The sequence below is a fragment of the Myxocyprinus asiaticus genome, chromosome 17, assembly GCF_019703515.2.
Source record: "Myxocyprinus asiaticus isolate MX2 ecotype Aquarium Trade chromosome 17, UBuf_Myxa_2, whole genome shotgun sequence".
Taxonomy (NCBI): domain Eukaryota; kingdom Metazoa; phylum Chordata; class Actinopteri; order Cypriniformes; family Catostomidae; genus Myxocyprinus; species Myxocyprinus asiaticus.
Genome location: NC_059360.1, coordinates 29,586,151 through 29,606,804, shown reverse-complemented (window position 1 = coordinate 29,606,804; position 20,654 = coordinate 29,586,151). Strand labels below are relative to the sequence as shown.

At 39.0% G+C, this 20,654-nt stretch overlaps 1 pseudogene; it reads right to left on the bottom strand.

The window, feature by feature from the left end:
* LOC127454955 (protein-cysteine N-palmitoyltransferase HHAT-like) overlaps positions 1 to 20,352 on the bottom strand; it is a 49,818-nt pseudogene extending 29,466 nt beyond the window's left edge.
* Between the last annotated feature and the right edge of the window lie 302 nt (positions 20,353 to 20,654).

The window sequence follows — 20,654 nt, the reverse complement described above, 5'->3', positions numbered from 1 at the left end:
AGAATCCTAGCCCACACTCCCTCCTCCAATACCAAGTTTAAATCTTTCTCCCATAATCTCTTGTGAGAAGTTGAAGCTCCGTCCCCCAGACTCTGAGTTAACAGGGAGTAATACACTGATGCCTCATGACCTTTTCCAAAAGCAGTAATCAACACTCCCAGAGTATCTGCCGTTCTAGGGGGGTGTATGCTACTCCCAAAAATAGTACAGAGCAGGTGGCGCAGCTGTAAATACCTAAAGAACTGAGATCTGGGAATCCTAAAATGTTGAACCATATTTTCAAAGGATCTCAACACTCCACTCTCATATACGTCACCGAGCATATTAACCTCCCTCACAATCCACTCTGACCAGCAGAAAGGGGACTTATTAATACATAATTTTGGGTTCAGCCATATGCTCGAGGCAACATTTAAATAAATGTCCGAATTAAACACTCTGGACACTTTTGTCCATACCGCGTGCAAATGCGAGATAATGGGGTGTAACTTAACTTCTCCGGTTAGTTTAATAGAAAGGCTTTGCAATGGTGGAATAGGGGCAAGAACTTCCTGTTCAATACAAAACCAGGGAGGGGCTCTCTCAGGTGGAAGCGACCAATGAGACCGAATGTATAATAAAACAAAATCTTGGGTAGGCCTAGCCCGCCTTTGTCAATCGGCCTATGTAACAAATTGAAATGCAATCTGGTTCGGGGGGAGGGGCTTAATGTATATAATTTGATTCTGTATTTTCTGTTTTGTTTATTTATTTTGTGAACAGAATCAATAAAAATTGTAAAAAAAAAAAAAAAAAAAGAAGAATGCAATACTTGAGAGCGCTTTAAAAAATCTCAGTTGTTGGTGGAGGAAAATGCCATTCCAATTAGGATGTAAAACATCCACTAATACATAGTAATAGTGTGTGGACGTGGCCTAAAACAGGACCAGAACATAGCAGGCATATTGGGAAGCATTCGGAAACTCCATTTTTAAGTTCTGTACTGGCAAACCTCAAATGTCACAACAAAACTAAAATTGTTTTTGACAGATAATGGAAAGGCCATCATCAAAATTATAATATTCATCATATTCTGCCTACTGTCTGAATGTAAATCAAGTCACAGAAGTGGCAAAAAGTATCTGGCATAAAAAAAAAAATAGGCCACAGATCAACTTGTTAAAAACTTGCAAGCAAACAGCAGAATATTCTCTGCAGCAGAAGAGATTGAGCTGAGCGGTGTTTCAGGACTCTTAGGTGACCAATCATGACCAGTGCCAAATGTATCCATTGTGTCTTCCTGAAATAAAAACTGTTCATTAACGACTGCCAGTTCCCAGTAACACTGATGGCCTGGGTTTGTGCAACACACCCCATTATGAAGCTCATTTGCATAAAATTGGATAATTTTGAGCCAAAATATATATAATTAACTGATTTGCATTTATATTTAAATGTTAATGAGCCATTTGGTGAGTTTATTTTCTTTACAGGGCTATTAAGTGTGTAGTGTGAGTCTCTCCCACTGCGGCAAATCTGCAGATCACATTTTCACATATCATAAACGCATTCAGAAAATGTTCCTTAATGGTTTGAAATCTGACAACATGAGAACAGCAACATTCGACATTTTAACTGCTAAGAGTGTCGTTTCTGTATTTCATTTTAAAGCTGATGTAATTTCTTCAATGTTAAAACACTTTCTCTTATTCCAGCTTAATGAGCAGAGACCACTATAAGTAGGTTGATTTCCTGAATGTAAACAAAGGGGATCTGTGGCACTTTCAAAACACTATAGTATTTGTTTGAGCGGCCTGAAAAATCAACCCTGGCTAAACCATTGGCATGAGTTTGGGATGGTACCCAATTTGATGGGAACGTTTGGGAAACCTGTTTGGAATTTTTTGTTTACATATGTAGTGTAATTAATTTCTGAATGAAAAAAAAGCAGAGCGGGACTTTTATCCATTGGGAATTGTGAAATTGTGGGAATTGTTTTGATTGTGAAAAGTGTTTTTTCTATACCAGAATAGAGCCAGATCTGAATGTGAGTTTTCCAAATCAATAACTAAATAGCTATTTGGCAACTGGTTAACATTAACAAATGTCCGCATGGCCTAGGTGACCACAATAGTGAAGTTATTACATTGTGATGAAAGATTATGAAGACAAACATAACATGCACAGATGAGTCATGCATAATTAGACCAGAAAAGTGTATTGAGAAAGTTAATAGGGTCCATTTTGATAAAACTGATCATCTTCAGCTATAATACACTAGCTAAAAACATCAAACATTAAAAAAGGGTTAAAAAGTTTAATACAAAGACAGCTTGTTGCTAACTGAATGTGAACATCAGAAAATGTCTTGCTGTCTAGATAGTCTGTATCAATAAATCCCCCCCGTATCAATAAATACTCTGCATTTTATTATGCCAGAATTATGTACCAGAGGCATGTAATTGTTCTCTGATTATGCTTTTGATTATGATAATTATTCATGTGTTTTTCAGTCTGTAACAATGGAAAATTGTGTCCATAGCAAAATATACCTCATTCTCTCTCAGACACACACCCACACAAAATAAGAGGAAATAGATGAATCTTACCTGATGAGCCATTTGTAAAGCCCCATGTCAAAGTGTCTGAAAAGCAAAAGACAGTAATTAGCGAGCTCAGTGGTTAAACACAGATGGTGTGCTTGTGTTGAACACGACACAATACAAACTTGTGTTTAATCAGTCAACATTTACAACCAGAACAGACAAAAAGAGATGGAAAATCTGCATAAACGAGACGCTTGAAGAAACTGTTTTAATGAATCTCATGGGAAAAACAGTGGCATTTTCTGAAACAGTACTGGGAGACAATTTCTCAAAATCACCTGATCTCCAAACAGTTTTGCAGTTTGTTTAGTTGCGCTGTAGTATGGCACTGGGTTTTGTGGCAAGTCTGATACACACTTAATCAGTTAAATAAAATGCACGATTTTAGGTAATACTCATGTCCGTATAACAAACAGTTGCTGTTGAATTACACACAAAAGATTAATACTTAGGGTTTGGGTTTTGTTCAAATCGCTATCCCTGAGTATGAGCTAAAGTAATAGTGATGCTTGCCTAGCAACACAACAAATAAATATATTTCTATCAGGAAGACTCGCAGACTTGAGTGAAATTTAAGATGACATTTATTTGATGAATATAAAACAGAAATGTAATGTCTCTCTTTGGCGTAAGCCCCGTCTTGTGGTCCGAAGAAGTTGTACTCGGAACCATCATATCCTGCCGGAGATAGGAGGCAGGGGTGAGGAGCCTACCCCCATGCAGGATGGGACTCAACTGGTGGTGGTGGAGTGGTGGAGGTTGCCATGTTAGCACAATAAAACAGCAATGTGATAGACTGTGAACAGACTTATAAAGCAATGGCTTACATGAGATTGGCTAGGAGTTACCTAGCTAATGGTGCAATGATGTACAGTTGCTAGTCTTCCTGCTAGAACTACGCTGCGCTTACATTTAATTTGACAGGAAATTCTAGGCTTCAGAACCTGTAAAGCTGCTTTAAGAACATCTCAGTTATTAACAGCTATATAAAGTCAAATTAAAATAAAATTAATTGGAACTAATCTAATATGCTTCTAACAAAAAAAGGAAGTCCTGTTTCATTGATCACACAGGGTGTCTCTCTCAAATTTTTACCAAAGTAGCTTCTGTCAAAACATCATGACAAAAATCAATTAGTCTCTTTTGTAACTCTCAATCTTTTTCTCAGCAGGACATTCTCTTCCTCATCCTCTCCTTATGTGTCACTGATCAGGTGTGAACTTTAGCCATATATATATGCTCTCTTATTGTTATCCTCACATTCATCCCTCTTTCCTCTCTGACCTTGGATGGATGGATGGATGTTTACAACAACAACAGTGAAGACATCTGGAGACTCATCATCAGAGACCATCATCTTATCCAATTAGAGCAAACATAATCTGAATTTGACACCAACAGACAGTTTTCTGGACATAAGGCTTGCATCTGCAGTTAAGTCTGTCACTTATTTAGTCCAAACACACAAGACCCCAGAGACAGCAGTGAAGAGCTGGTGCTTCTAAAAACAGGCTTGTATGAAGAGAAACCAACATGTGCCAGAAGATGTTAGCTTACATGTTGGAGATCTCTGACATGAAGTTTTCATGAGCACATAGACCGGCAACAATCAAAATCTTCAGTAATTAGATATAGCCAGAGAGTAAACCATTAACAAGAGAACTAGATATATCACAAAAAGACAGAAGAGAGAGGCAGAGAGTTAAGGTTCTTTTAGTACAGTCAATGGCAGGCGCATGCACCGACGATGTGCACAGATGAGGACTGTCCACGTGTCAAGAAAAACTGGGCCGCAGGCAGACAGTCTGCAAAGACTGTGTGGATGATGAAATTTACGTCACACATACTGTGCGTGACTTTGGCCTTTGTAGTGGGACAAAACAAAAGATAGAGAAAGTGTGTGTGTTTGGAGGGGGGTGGGTTGGGTGTGGGAAACATAATGACCTCTAAATCAAGTGGTCCAGGACAATTTGATTCATTCCAGCACTTCCCAGCATTCATTAGAAACTATTGATGAAAGCTGCCTGAGCTCTGGGGAAATAAAGTAATTCGGGAAGGCAGAGGGAACTGGCTAAGCAGATGCAATTTCACCTGTAAATGCAAACACAAACGCATGGCCATCCCTTTGCAAGCCCATGGTCCCGTTGAAAATACCTGTGCGATGTTTCGTTACTGTCACTAACAAACCTCAGTAATCAAAGCGGTGATAGAGTTACCTTCAAATGTCTATATTCAGTTAGCTATCTATAAATGTTTATAAGATCTAACATGCTCAGCAAAATTCTCTTCAAACTGTAGCTCCACCATGACAGTAGTTGACCTGAAAGGGAAAACTGACGGTAGAAGCAGACAGTTTACATTTTGCCTGGACATGGCAGTACACATACTTGTTGCCTTGTGTTATAAATTGCGCTCCGACACTTTTCGAAACGCAACATGTGAAATCGAGCTTGCCTAGCTAGAAGTGTCTGCATCCACATACAAATCAAATCAAATCACTTTTTATTGTCACACAACCATATACACAAGTGCAATAGTGTGTGAAATTCTTGGGTGCAGTTCCGTGCAACATAGCAGTCGTGACAGTGATGAGACATATACCAATCTAAATAAACATAAAATTTACACAACACAATTTAAAATCTAATATACACATAATTACACACAACACAATATACAAATAATAACATACAATGTACATTATACAATACACACAATATAGAATACACATTATATAATAAAAAAAATAGTATATATAGTATATATAAAATGTACAGTAGGTTGTTGTGGCAGCGGGGGCGTGGTCAAGCATCTCTCCGGAGAGAGAGAAAGCAGTAAGGGCGCTTACACCTGAGCTAAATTATGTCTAACACCTGTCTCTAATTTCAGTGAGCACGGGGAGAGCAGCATAAATAGAGACACACCGCAAGTAGAAGAGAGAGAGCCTGGGCACCACAGACACGAATAAGAAGCAAAAAGTTTTCTTATTACAAATGATGAGAGTTTATTTTGTGAAGCGGTGTGTGATTGTAGATTAACTTAGTGCATAACGCAAAGACTCTGAGACTGCCAAATTGTGCTGCAGAGAGAGAAAGTAAATCCTTACCTGAACCCGGAAAGCTGCTTCTCACCACCTCTTTACAGTTGTATTGTACTGTATTGACATTCAGGCTGTTGGTTGGCTGGTGCGGGTCCTGATGCTGCGATACCACCTGCCTGATGGTAGCAGTGAGAGCAGCCCATGGCTCGGGTGGCTGGAGTCTCTGATGATCCTCCGAGCTTTTTTCACACACCGCCTGGTATATATGTCCTGGAGGGAGGGAAGCGCACCTCCGATGGTGTGTCTGGCAGTTCGCACCACCCTTTGCAGGGCTTTGCGGTTGTGAGCGGTGCTATTGCCGTACCAGGCGGAGATGCAGCCAGTCAGGATGCTCTCTACAGTGCTGGTGTAGAACCGTGTGAGGATGTGGCGGTTCATTCCAAACTTCCTCAGCTGTCTCGGGAAGAAGAGGCGCTGATGAGCCTTCTTCACGACGGCCTCAGTGTGGACAGACCATGCGAGTTTCTCAGTGATGTGGACACCCAGGAACTTGAAGCTGCTGACTCTCTCCACTGGTGCTCCATTGATGGTAATGTGGTTGTGTTCTCTTTCTCTTCTCCTGAAGTCCACCACAAGCTCCTTTGTCTTACTGACGTTGAGGGAGAGGTTGTGCTCCTGACACCAGTGTGTCAGAGTGTGCACCTCCTCTCTGTAGGCTGTTTCATCATTGTCAGTGATCAGACCTACCACCGTTGTATCATCAGCAAACTTAATGATGGCATTGGAGCTGTGTGTACAGGGAGTACAGGAGTGGGCTGAGAACACAACCCTGTGGGGCTCCAGTGTTGAGGGTCAGTGATGAGGAGATGTTACTGCCCATTCTAACCACCTGGCATCTGCTTGACAGGAAGTCCAGGATCCAGCTGCACAGCGAGCTGTTTAATCCCAGAGCCCGGAGTTTCTCATCAAGCTTGGAGGGCACTATGGTGTTGAATGCTGAGCTGTAGTCTAAAAACAGCATTCTCACATAAGTGTTCCTTTTTTCCAGGTGGGAGAGAGCAGTGTGTATTGTGGATGCAATGGCATCATCAGTGGAGCGGTTGTTTCCATCAAGCAAACTGCAATGGGTCCAGTGATGGAGGCAGCACAGAGCAGATGTAATCTCTGATTAGTCTCTCAAAGCATTTGGTGATGATGGGGGTCAGAGCAACAGGACGCCAGTCATTTAAGCAAGTGATTTTAGATTGCTTTGGTACAGGCACAATGGTGGATGATAAATACTCTCACAATGGTGCACAATACTCTCATTTAAGTGTGTTTCAAAAACACAGTAAGAAAGCTGCCATTCAATTTGGTTAAATTCAATGTATCGATGTGACTCAAAATGCACTGCAGCATATAAACAATGAGCTATTAAAATACACAGAGGACAAAATAAGGCTGGGATCTCATGTGTAGTCATTCATAAGTCCATGAGTTAAATAGTGATTCATGAGGCTGAAAGTGAGATTCACATAACGGGTTCACTCAGTTTCCTGCTGTTTTCCCCTAGAAAGGGCTGCTTCTCTTCTTCAGAGATCACTCGATGAAACTGGCCTGACAGAAACAGTTTGTAAACACAGGCTCCTCACAGCTCAGAGATACAGTGTTTTCCATGATGCCACTTAACTCCAGGTGGGCTGCCCATTTATGATGAAGAGGGCGGAGAACAATTTTAACCCCACCATTAGAGATTCTCACCACATTTATGCACAAGTATGTGTGTGAGGGGAGTTTACTCAGCGATACTTTGGGACAGATTTGTTACCCCATTTTTGCTAAATATAGCAACTAAAATCATGTACACTCACATGAAGTCACATGATCAGCAATTCTCCTTTTCTCATTTTATCTTGTTAACCCCTCTATAATTGGATACTTTTACTCATGGAATAAATGAATCAATGATTGCATTTACATGTACACCAATCTGCTAGTATTCACCAAAAATCAGCTTATTAAAAAAATCGGACAACGCACGGAAACCATATTAACATGAGATTTGAAATCATCAGTTATTCTCTGCTTTTGATGTCAAAATGTAAACAGTCATGCGCACAACACTTACCGGTAAGAATACTTACCGAATATGCCGGTAAGAACAGCGGTAAAGGCATTTACATGCAATGCAAAATGGGGCAATGGGCAAAACTCTTGTGTGCCAGTCGGTTTATTCTTAGGCCATTTATGACCATACCCCGATAAAGGAAAGCAGTTTAAGGAGTTTACATGACCGTACACATATTAGGCATAATCGGTGTAAGCATCCCACCGGTGTAAGCACGTATTAAGCATGATGGGTGTAAGATTGCGCATATAAACACGCTTAGTGGTGACTGTAAATAGAGCATAATAGCAGAGTCTATTATATCATCAATTGGATGTAGGACATACCAAGTAAACAAGTAAACATGTGTGTCTGCATGAGTGCTGAGAGTGATTAGATAGCTAAAGGAAGGAGTCAGCAGAATGGTATAGAGCTACACAAACTGTGTGTATATTGATGTTGATCTAAATTAACTGTTTTATAGCAACCTATAAAACTTTCAACCATCATAAACCCAGGCCATGTTAGTGCCTGTGTTAAATCACACGCATGCACACAGCAACATATCATATACGCATGTGTGTGCGCACAGAAACATACAAGCACACACACAGCCATCTCCAGTATTAACTCCACACTAATAATTCTCTTAAATTCAGCCAAGAGCGACATAGTCCTTCTTTCACCTCTCTTTCATTCACTCCCTGTAGGACATTTGCACTGTAATCAGAGTCTTGTGTCTCCTGCAGTATGAGGTGCTGTCTCCACTCTGTATGGTGCATCCAGGCGGTTCCGAACCATTAAACACAGAGATGTATGTGTGTGTGTGTGTGTAAATCCAGCCTAGGGACCAGTGGGTGTTGAAGTACATCAGGGTGTATGAGTGTTTTGGGGCTATGCTGAGCCATTAGAAAGACAGTGTGTGTGTGTATATGGGTGTGTGTTTGCACTCTGTTGGGTCCTGAAGAGCTGAGCTCTGTTGCTCTGTGTGGGATTGAGGCCAGATGGGGTTTTACAGCAGGTCCTGCTAAAATCTCCACTACACGTTTGTTTACTTACAGCTCTCATTTATCACACTCTAAACTCCATCACCTTCAACACCACTCATAGACACACAGGCAAACTGGTGCTTAACCTTTCCAGCTCTTATAGTCTCAGCAACCGTCTACTGGGCAGTTCTGCTGATAAACACAAAACATGCTGGATTACACAGCAAACAGAAGACAAGTGCTACTCTGTCCTAAAGACAATGACGGCCATTGAGTGCACTTTGATGCTTTAGCTTAGGAATGTTAACTGAATATATATTAATTTTTTTATAAATGATAAAAAGGTAACCATATTTTGTGCCCAAATACTATCATTACTACAGTTATTGTTACTACTGCAAATGTACTACTTTTGAGGAGCACAGGAACATTAACCACTTCTTAAGTGCTATTATACTGTATGTTATATATTATATATTTATTATATACCCCAAGTTAAATCTAAATAAATGACTTCTTAAGGTGTATCTGTATTAAGTAGTGGTAGACCAATATATCGGTTTGACCGATTAATCCTTAATAGTTGATATTTGGAACCACCGGTTATCTGCCAAAATCTATGCTGCTTGCTGCCGATAGTTTTTTTTTTTTATTCCTCCGTGTTCCTCTGTGGCCAGAGCTGGAAGATTCTACAGTTAGAACTGCTAGGTGCAACAGTATAAAAGCGGGCTCTAGAAGTGAAATAAAAACAATCACAAACACCATGGGGGGGATTAACTGTATCTTAATCTGTCATCATTAACAAAATTCATCCATATTTTTGTCCTCACTTCAATGCATATTTGTTATTTTAATTAGATAATCAAATGTTTTAAATTGAAGTGAGGGCATGCAAAGAAAAATGTGAATATATGTAAATGTGCCATGCCAGCACATGCATCTAGTGAATATATTGGCAATAAAAAGCTTCATTTGGTTAATCCTTAATATAGAGCATTGTAACATTAAACTATTGGCCGATTAATCGGTTATTGGCCTCTCCCACCACCTTAGTTATCGTATTGTCAAAATCCACTATCGGCCGACCTCTAGCACACATATACCTTAAGTAGTATGACAATTTGTATGACAATTTATCATCATAATCGTGACAAGCCCCAAAACAGACAATTAATTCATTAATCGCAATTATTTGAATGACAATTAATCGGCAGCCAAATTTCATATTTGTGACAGCCCTAGCCACAGTTTTATTGTCGAAACAATAACTGTAGTACCATGGTTCCATATCCAAAAAAGTGGTAATACCACCATGGTACTTTTTTGTAAGTGAAATTTAAAAGTGAGCGAACATAAGGCAACAAATTAGCCTTCATAACCTTCTAATGTCAGTAATCTGCATTTCTTCTCATGTTTAAAGAGTACAAAAAAAAATACAGACACAAAAATCAGTTGCCTAGGAGCTCCAGAGCATTCAAGCTGCAATGCTGTTTATGTTCATGAAGCTTTTAGACTAAAATCCAATAAGCTGGTAGGAGGCCTGCATGTATGAGCCTGTTTTACATCCTCTCACGGGACATCAGAGCAGTTCCTGAGAGAAGCCCAACATGCAATCCTGTGCATTTAACTACTCGAGATCCAGAAACCATAGCCAATATAGACATTAAGTTGGACATGTCCTCCCCAATATTTCAATTAATGGCCAATCAATGAGGTTTAGCAATGACCAATTCTTAAAATTTTACATTTGGTTTTGAATACAGTTTGGTTACATACTGTCAAGACCTCTGTGACATTAAACAGAAGAGATAGCATGAATCTTATGTTGCCATAATGTGCATGTATATACAGTTGTGCTCAAAAGTTTGCATACCCTGGCAGAAATTGTGAAATTTTGGCATCGATTTTGAAAATATGACTGATCATGCAAAAAAAACTGTCTTTTATTGAAGGTTAGTGATCATATGAAGCCATTTATTATCACATAGCTGTTTGGATCCTTTTTAAATCATAATGATAACAGAAATCACCCAAATGGCCCTGATCAAAAGTTTACATACCCTTGAATGTTTGGCCTTGTTACAGACACACAAGGTGACACACACAGATTTAAATGGCAATTAAAGGTTAATTTCCCACACCTGTGGCTTTTTAAATTGCAATTAGTGTCTGTGTATAAATAGTCAAAGAGTTTGTTAGCTCTCACGTGGATGCACTGAGCAGGCTAGATACTGAACCATGGGGAGCAGAAAAGAACTGTCAAAAGACCTGCGTAACAAGGTAAAGGAACTTAATAAAGATGGAAAAGGATATAAAAAGATATCCAAAGCCTTGAAAATGCCAGTCAGTACTGTACAATCACTTATTAAGAAGTGGAAAATTCGGGGATCTCTTGATACCAAGCCAAGGTCAGGTAGACCAAGAACGATTTCAGCCACAACTGCCAGAAGAATTGTTCGGGATAGTTTCATGGTTTAAATCAGGGGTCGGGAACCTATGGCTCATAAGTGGCTCGCCAGGTGTCTCACCATTCACCAACACATGATCCTTTAAAACTTTCTAGAGATAATTTTCCTGCAGAAAGTGTGGGTGCGATTGCAAAGCTTGAAGTCAGTGACACTGTTTTGATTTCCTTTCTTCCAAATTTGTTGTACAGCCTACTCCTGGTGAACAAGGTTTGAAATGAACACCCGCCAAACGCGGATTTTTCATGCGGAGTATTTTGCTGATGTACCAGCCACTGTGGAAGGCGACCTGTAAGACTTCTTGGAGTGATATATTACAAGAAATTAGACACAAAGACATGCGTTTGATGAAACATGATTATATTTTTAATCACAGACGAAAGAAAAGCCGCCGATGCGCATCTGATTTGATATGTGTGCGATGAAAGCGCTTCTCCAAGACACGCACATGCATAGAGTTCTGGACCTCGTTTCCCAATAACTATTGATCTTAGTGGTTAAGAGCATTTTCTACGAGCGATTTTATGAACATTCGTTATTTTTTATGTGCACCCAGGGAGTGAAATAGCACCCGACACCCTCAAAATGCGACGAAGCTCAATCCAGTTCGAGAGCAACAGGTGGGTGACCTGTAAGACGTCTCGGAGTGACACATGACAAGAAATGCTGTTAGGCAAAAAGACATGCTCTTGAAGGAACACACTTTATTATATTTTTAAGAACACACAAAAGAAAAGCCGCCAACGCTCGTGTCTGATTCGCTGTTTGTTCAGATGTGTGCAACGGGACCCTGTCTCATGGATCAAGCGTATGTAAAGAGTTATCACTCCTTTTTCTCTGTTTTATTTGACTGTAAACTGTTTGGAAGAATAATGTAATCTATGAGAATGCTGCAAATTATCTCTGATCATCTCGTGAGGTGCTGTGAGTTTAGTTTGCTTTATTTCCATGGAGCAGTTCGCTCTTACACATTGTGAACGCAACTCTGCAGGTTCAGTAATATATATATCTTTGTATTAAAGAAACAAAGACGAAAGTGATTATATCATAAATAATACAAGACATGTTCACATTGAACCTAAAATTGAGTTTTATTTTATTTTATTTTGACAGCATAAACTGTATTACCAAAACGCATTACAAACACAAATTCGATAAGAACACATATTTGGCAGCATTATTTTGAGAACACAAGGGAATTTATTAGGCTTGTTTATTATGATGATTATTATAATTATCTTTACATTTATAATCGCCTTTAGTTCTTAATTTGTAGGCTATTAGTTATTTTTCACCTGGTGTGGTTGACGGATGCTTGCGTGATAGCAAGTGGGGCCGTTGGAGACGGTAAATGTTTGGATTTGGGGAGGTGGTTATATATAAGGTTTTTTAATCACTTTGTTATTTTAATTGTTTTTTCATTTCGTTTAAAGTGCAATTTGAATTTAGAAATGTCTTTTGTTTAAGTTTTTCGTGTTTCAATAAATTAATTAATTTTTTTTATAGCAAAATCAATAAAGCAAAAATATTCACCGACCCTTGGCAGGAGGGTTGACCATATAATCGGATATCGCGATATTTTAGGCGATTATCATTAAAAAAAAAAAATGTACATATCGCCCAGCCCAAAAGGGAAGTTACATTTTTCATGAACTATTGTAAAATGAAGTAATTTTATGGCGACCCGCACAAACGCGTGTACTCAATTCCACATTGCAACATGTTACATATTATTTTTTGCATATTTGTTTGTTTTTGTGTTTTTTAGTAGTCTATGGGCAATATAAACATTTTATTTTATTGAAAAACTTTGTTTTTGAAAATAGTAAATTATTAATTTGTGCTATGGCTCTTTCAAAAAAATGCATCAACCAAAAATTAAAAAATTGGCTCCTTAGTGAAAAAAGGTTCCCGACCCCTGTTTTAAATCAATCAGAGTGATAGCAGCACAGCTCTGCCCCCTGTTGGTACACCGATGTAGTGCAGGATGCTCCTGAACCACCTCAAAATCATATTGGACACAGGGGCCTAGGGGTTTGTCAGCAAAGCCTTAGAAGTGAAAGATTGGAGCTTTTTAGATGGGACCAATGTGTGTGTGTATTTTACCACCACATCCCAGTGAAACTGTACATGATGCAATGTGTGTGGGTCCAGTCCGTCCAGCTTGACCACCAGAGACAGCTCTAAACAAGACCAGGTACTTCACATAGAAAAACTGTACTAAAGCAAGAGCCAAACCACCTTCAGGTGAAAGAGAGAGTGAGAGACAGACAGAAAGACAGAGAGAGGGGATGGAGAAAGAGAGAGGAAACTTACAATGTTAGATGATATGAAACATTAAAGTGGCCGCGTGTTTGATCTCTCACACAGACATTTGACCTTTAAACAGTTGAAATGAAAGAGCTGTTCAGTGAAGAGCTGTATCCTGATTTGTGTCTGGGCTCCCTCTTAACCCCTCAGAGTGCAGTGAAAGGGGGCAAAATGAGCTCCACAAATCAATTTCAGTCTATCACTCAGGATATGCGCACATGTGATGTCCTCCACTAGTCCAGGGAGAATTTTCACTGATTTATGGAAGTTGACATTAAATCTTTTTGGACTGTTCACATGTCTTGCCATGTTACATACTGTACTCCATCAAATAATACAATTTAAACAGCATTCTTCTAATACATGCAGCTTTTATGACCTCATATTAATTGAGAGACTACAAATGGAATATTTGAACTTTTAAAAATTCATTTTTCACATTTAAAAGTAATTTAAAATAAACTTGTGATAGCAAAAGTGATTGTTAAAGAAACTGTGACCAATTACAGCACGTAAGATACACGCTTTCCTTTAAACATTCATGTAAATTGTCACCTAAAATCTTGCCTTTGAAAAAGGTCCATGGACAAGTTATGGATTAACTGTCCTTAAATCAGATTTATTTTGTTCTAAACTTATGTAATATCATCCTCATCCTCTCTAGTCTAATCGCTCTTTATTCACCTGTCTATGCCACTCTCTCTCTCTCTCTTTGTGTGTGTGTCACAGGAAACTGAGAATGGCATCAGACTTCTCCTGTAACCACTGGTACGGAACTAAAAGCTTTCAGATATAGGAGAGAATAGAGAATTTCTGCTGAGAGTCCTTTCTGTTGGAAACACAGGTACAAAGTGGCGATAATGACTCAGTGTTCCAGTGTGCTGCTGATTAGACCCTGCTCTTTCTTGCAGAGTCTGTGTTTCTGAATCAAAGTTCAGGCAGCACAAATCAGCAACTTCCACAGATCAATAGAGAGCAAGCGAAGAAGTCAGATGGGGCTGCACAGGAGAGTAGCAGAAATAGTGCGTTTCATTGCAAACATCTGTGCAAGATAATAGTGTAATAAACACTTTAACAAATATTTAAATCCCAAATAACACCAGTAATACTATAACAGCATGCATAAATTCTGAAAGACACACTAATTTGGATAATAACTGAGCAGAATTTACACATAAATTAATTAACACATACACAAGGGTTTAAAAAACTCCCTTAAAATTGGATAGATTTGTATTATTATTATTTTTATTTTTTTTACAAAACGTATTTTCAAAGGAAGAAATAAAAACAAATCTGCATATAGTTTTTTTTGGAGAAAGAAATTCAAAGTGTTCATCTCTCCTTCATGAAAACATACATTTAAGAATAGTTTGAATATGAATTGTATATTTCTTGGGTGTTTTTCATCACCACTGACATCTTTAGCTTGCTTGCTGGTTGTATGGCACTGTTTTGTTTTTTGTATGGCAAGCTGCTTTGGAACACCATTTATTGTGCAAAGCACTTAAAAACATTGAATTGAAAATGCTTCTCTAATATTGTAATACTAATAATAAAATTACATATTTTTCAGAAAATATGTAATTTACAATGAAAAAAAATTAATTATCTAATTTTGAATACAACTTCTTTTCTTTATAATATCACACTTACTATGGATCTGTATTAGGGATGTCATAAAATATAGATTTATCGATTACTGATCAGCACATTATTTTATCTTTATATTTTTGAGGCATCGATATATTCAAATGAGCCGACATTTAAATTAGAAGCCTAATTTGCGTGCCATCCTATTCACTTAGTTGGCCTCCATTTAACAGTCTGGCGAAATAGTGTTGGGAGACCACAAGAGAATGATATAGCATTTATTAAAGCCGTTCGCGGTCAGGAAAAGCACATGTATCACACACACACAGGAAGAGCTGATGTGGCGCAGCAGATGGCAGTCCAAAGTTAAGAAGGTTTTTGTACTTGTTTGTCCAAGTGACGTTGATGAGTTTGCAGGTTAGTGTTCGAAACTGGTATAAATGCGCAAACTGAACGATTAGAAGTGGCAACGTTTATTTTGCGTAGCCTTGAACAGGTCTTTCATTCAAGCTGTCAAACCAGAAAAAGACAAACTTGTTACTGAAAATACATTGTGAAGGCTATAGATTTTAGATGCCTTTAGATTTTAGGAAGGGGGTCCATTGCAATCATCATATTTGGGGGATCCAGACATTAATACAATTAAAAACACTTCTCTACACTGTAGAAATGTAAAGATACTCAAAGGCACCATTTGGTGTCCCTCAGCTTCCACACCAGCTGAAACCTCTGGAGATCCTCCAGACACTCTTTCAGTTCTTTGAAAAACTTACTGTTAGTTCCTGAAAGAACTCTAAGGACTGTCAACAGTTCCTTTAGGAACCATTATCATAAGGGAAAGGCTATGCAGCTCTTGAAATATATTTTGGAATTCCTTGAATACATAAATAGGATATTTGAGGCTCTTATAAAAGGTGTCTGGATGATTGCCAGAGGATTCCGCGAGTGTGGCAGCAAATGGTGTCTCTAGTAGCTTTTAATTTTTTTACCTTGTAACACAGACTTACCCAGCACGGCAGGATCTCCAAATAGGTTTTGTTGCATCTTTATGCAATATGTCTGTTTTGAACGTCTGCCTTCACCTTTTCGCTGAAATCTCTTAGGTCATGATGGGTTCATTGTAGAGCAGAGGATGATAGAAGCAGTAGGCAATGGGTTTGTAGAACTGAGAAAGGGCAGAGGTGGTTTGGTCCTCCAGCCTGCAGGGGGTGCCAACATAGCTCCAGACTAAAGCTAACACATAGCAAACTGCAAACGGCAGTACTGAAGAGCAAGAGGTGTAGTGCCTCTCCTCAGAAGTGTACCAGCCAAGCTAGAGAGAAAGAGAGAACAAAAAATTTCAAAACTTTTTAAGAAACTTTTTACGAAATGACCCAAATGAACACACAAACATTTAAACCTGTGACTTCGGGACAAAGAAACAAAATTGCATCACAAGGGGACATTTTTTGCATTGTAACACGCACTAGATGGATGTCTTTGACCGTTGCATTGCATCTCGTGCAGAAGCGCCACGTTTTGAAGATGTTGAACTTTTAAAATCAACTTTTAAAAAACGCATGTGGTCTGAACGACCCCTTGGATAGTCAACAGGCTTTCATTTGTGTACACACTTTGGTGACATAATGCTAAGGAGACTGCTGGGTAGTAGTGTTTGGCAGTTAAGTCTTGCCGAGCCCGCACTAGGTGCAGTACCAGGCAAAAGGGTGCATCGTAAGCAACTTTCTAAAGCATAAAATGACAAATAGGACACTCCGCAGTCTCGTGGACTTCACAGACATGTGCAAGCGAAGGCCACAAAACCGCATGTCCACATCAACTGTGCCATTTGGGACAGGACTACATGCCATCTGCTACAGTTGACCTCTGACCCCTCTCTGTGTGCATCAGATTAGACACTAAATTGAATATTGAAAGGAAATAATAATGAAGTAGGACTAAACTCTACAAAATTAATAGCTACTGAGACAGAAAGCAATCTGACAAAAACAGAGAAACAAGTGTTTCTGGACTTAAAAATTGATGTGTTTCTCACCCACATTTATCACAAAGTTTCAGAATTTATGGGTTTAACCACTGGAGTCTTATGGATTACTTTTTTGCTGCCTTTATGTCCATTTGGAGCTTGACAATTTTGGAACCCATTCACTTGCATTGAGAGGACCTTCAGAGCTGAAATATTTTTCTAAAAATCTTTGTTTGTGTTCAGCAGAAGAAAGAACATCATACATATCTGGGATGGCATGAGGGTGGGTAAATGATGAGAGTAAACTATCCCTATAAACTGGGCTAGTATGGAAATTATAATTCTATATAAACAACTGCTGTAAACTACAACTTCATCTTTTCACATTACTCTACCTGTTCTCTCTGCTAACATTCATCAGCCTAGCAGCTGCCTGTGCTTGATGCTAAGCTAAACTAATAGACCACTATATCTACTGGGCATGCTCAGAAGAGGACAGTTGGCACCCAGCCAAGTAGCAGCAGCCACTTTCAAAAACTCATTATCGCCATTTAAAAATAAAGCTATAACCACCTCTAAATTACACTAAATGACAGGGCAGTGTTCTGAAATGAGTCTCTGGCTGATGCTTTTTTCTTTGAGTATCATCACAGAAGTCTCTACGGTTCCTCCACTGGCATTACTGTCTTCCTGAGGGTTTTTAAAAGCTTATAAGCAAACAGAGGTAAACAGATAAACTAAACAAAAAAAGATCGTTAAATGTGAATAAAGATTACAATACATTAAATTACAGTTGTTTGTTCTTCAACATGACATGTTAATGACTACTAAAGAGTAATAAATAATATGTAATTAAGTAATTAAGAGGGGAAGCTTTGGGCTGGTGTCACAATTAATCAAGGAGAAACTCGAGGACAGGCGGGAACTAAATTTGCCACAGATCAATATTCTCTCTGCCTCTTTCCTTCTCTCCATCTGCACATGAGCTTGGAGGAGGGTTATTGGTGTTCTTTCTTTATCTTTCGGTCAGATATTTAATGACAGCAGTCAATTAATCTGTCAGTGTGTGCATCAATCAGGTGACTGGGCAGAAGAAGCATCAGAGGGGGAACATGACAAACCAATACAAAGTTGATTAAAACAGACTACTTACACCACAGCTGAGATCATACCATGTGTGTTTTCGTGTTTTTAACAGTTATTTTAACCTTGCATTAACATCACATATCAGCTGAACTGACAGCAATTTCTGAAGTCCCTGTGACATCTGGCCTCATGCCATCCCAGATGTGTATGACTTTCTTCTGCTGAACACAAACGAAGATAATTTTGAAGAATATCTAAGCTCTGTAGGTCCATCCAATGCAACTGATCTTTGAAGGTCCAGAAAGCATATAAAAGCAGCACAAAAGTAACCCATAAGACTCCAGTGGTTAAATCCATGTCTTTAGAAGTCATATGATAGGTTTGGTTGAGAAACAGATCAATATTTAAGCCTTTTTTACTTTAAATTCTCCTCCCTGCCAGTAGGTGGTGATATGCACGAAGAATGCAAATCGCCAAAAAAAAGGGGAAAAAAAAGAAAAGAAGAATGTGAAAGTGAAAGTGGAGATTTATGTAAAAAAAGGACTTAAATCTTCATCTATTTCTCACACACACCTATCATATCACTTCTAAATATATGGATTTAACCACTGGATTACCTTTATGCTGCCTTTTATGGTTTTTGGACCTTCAAAGTTCTGGCCACCCTTCACTTGCATTGTATGGACCTACAGAGCTGAAATATTTTTCAAAAAATCTTTGTTTGTGTTCAGCTGAAGAAAGAAAGTCACACACATCTGGGATAGCATGAGGGTGAGTAAATGATGAGAGAATTTTCATTTTGGGGTGAACTAAAACTAACAATCTTTTTTTTTTATACTGTTGAACTGAACAAAGTGAGGCAGATGACACTTGTTGTGGTGCTGTATGTTGCAGATCTTTTGAGTATGTGTGCGTTAGAAAATGGAAATGAACACGTGTTTGTCATTGTTTGATGTGAGACTGTGGGAGTGTGTACGGCCAGTCTGGGGACGTTTAATGCAGGCTTGTTTCAGTCTCATCTCCAATCTATGTGGAGCTCTGCAGATGTGCTTTGAGAGCCTTGGAAAGAGCACAGTTCTGCTGGACCACAAAAACCACATATTTCAATTATGGGTCGTTTACCCTTCATGTGTTTTTACTGATAGCTATCCAATCAGGAAAAGTCAGGGTGAAAATGTCCTCCAAGATAGCTATTGATCAATCAAGGATGTGGTTGAGATGTGACTGGGCCAAGTGTAAATGCATCTGATTGTTCAGGCCACATATGTAAACTTCACTAATTCCAAATGGAGCCATGCCAGCATATAGAAGTTTTGGACCCCCACAATTTATTGAATCATTGCTTAGACACATGGATGGACCTCACAATCATGGTTTAGAGCCAGTACTGGCCCACACAAACTCACACACCTGTAAGTCCTGGAGGGTACTGATATTGATTGTGGAGAGCAGCAGGAGGGTGCAACACCATGAGAGGGTGGGGCTATGAGATGCTCAGATGCAGCATCAAAAGAGCCACACCCCACACTTCGAGGAGCCAACCAGCTGAGAGCATTCCATACACCGTAAGGATCGCCAGTCTGTACTGTAACACAAATGCACAAAGGTGGTCAATCCTGTTTGCAAACATTTAATGATTTAGTTAGGCTGATCTGCTCTGAAATAAACTTACCTGAGGCAGATAATGAGCTACCAGTCTGGACAAAACAGCATGGCCAATCAGAGATCACAGAAGAGACTGTAATGCCCACTCATTGCAAAAACTCCATTTGAAATCAGCAGGGTCCTGAAAACAAACACACACACACACACACACACACATATGCATACATAAATGTATTAACACACAGAAAATATGTGTTTTGCACTTTTTTCCAAAAGGAACTTGATGATTGAGCAGGGAACAGGAAATTGGCCTTGTTAGGGTGCATTGGCCAAATGCATCCCTCTAATTATATAGTCAAAATCATAATTTCCCATGTGTTCTCCCACCTTCTTGAGGCCTCATATAAGGAATCCTCTCTCCAGCTGCACAACTCTGTCCAGACTGGCTTCATGCTCTGCCAATCACACATAGGAAAAACAAATTTTTCATGCACTGTTCTGAGAGTTTTGGAGGTAAATTAAGTTTTTAAAGGGGCACTCAGTAATGTTTTCCTTGTTAAAAAAGTTTAACTCCTAAATACATAAATTATAATTTTGCAATATATGTAGGAAATTATGACCACTCATATTAAAACAACAACTACAGTCATATCAGTAACCTTATAAAATATGTTTTATTCTACATGGAGAGGGTCCACACATGGGGGCTGCCATGTTAGAATCACATGATCAGCCGAATACTACTCGCTTAATCTCATGAACCATCCTGTTATTTGAAAATTTCACTCATTGAATAAAGTAATCATGGCTGACTGTGAATACTACATTTCAACAATGGCATCTCAAACTGAAAACTATTGATTTTAAATGATGCTGCATCCAAGCCACTAAGTGTCAGTGTAAGTCCAAGACGACACAAAGACAAAAGT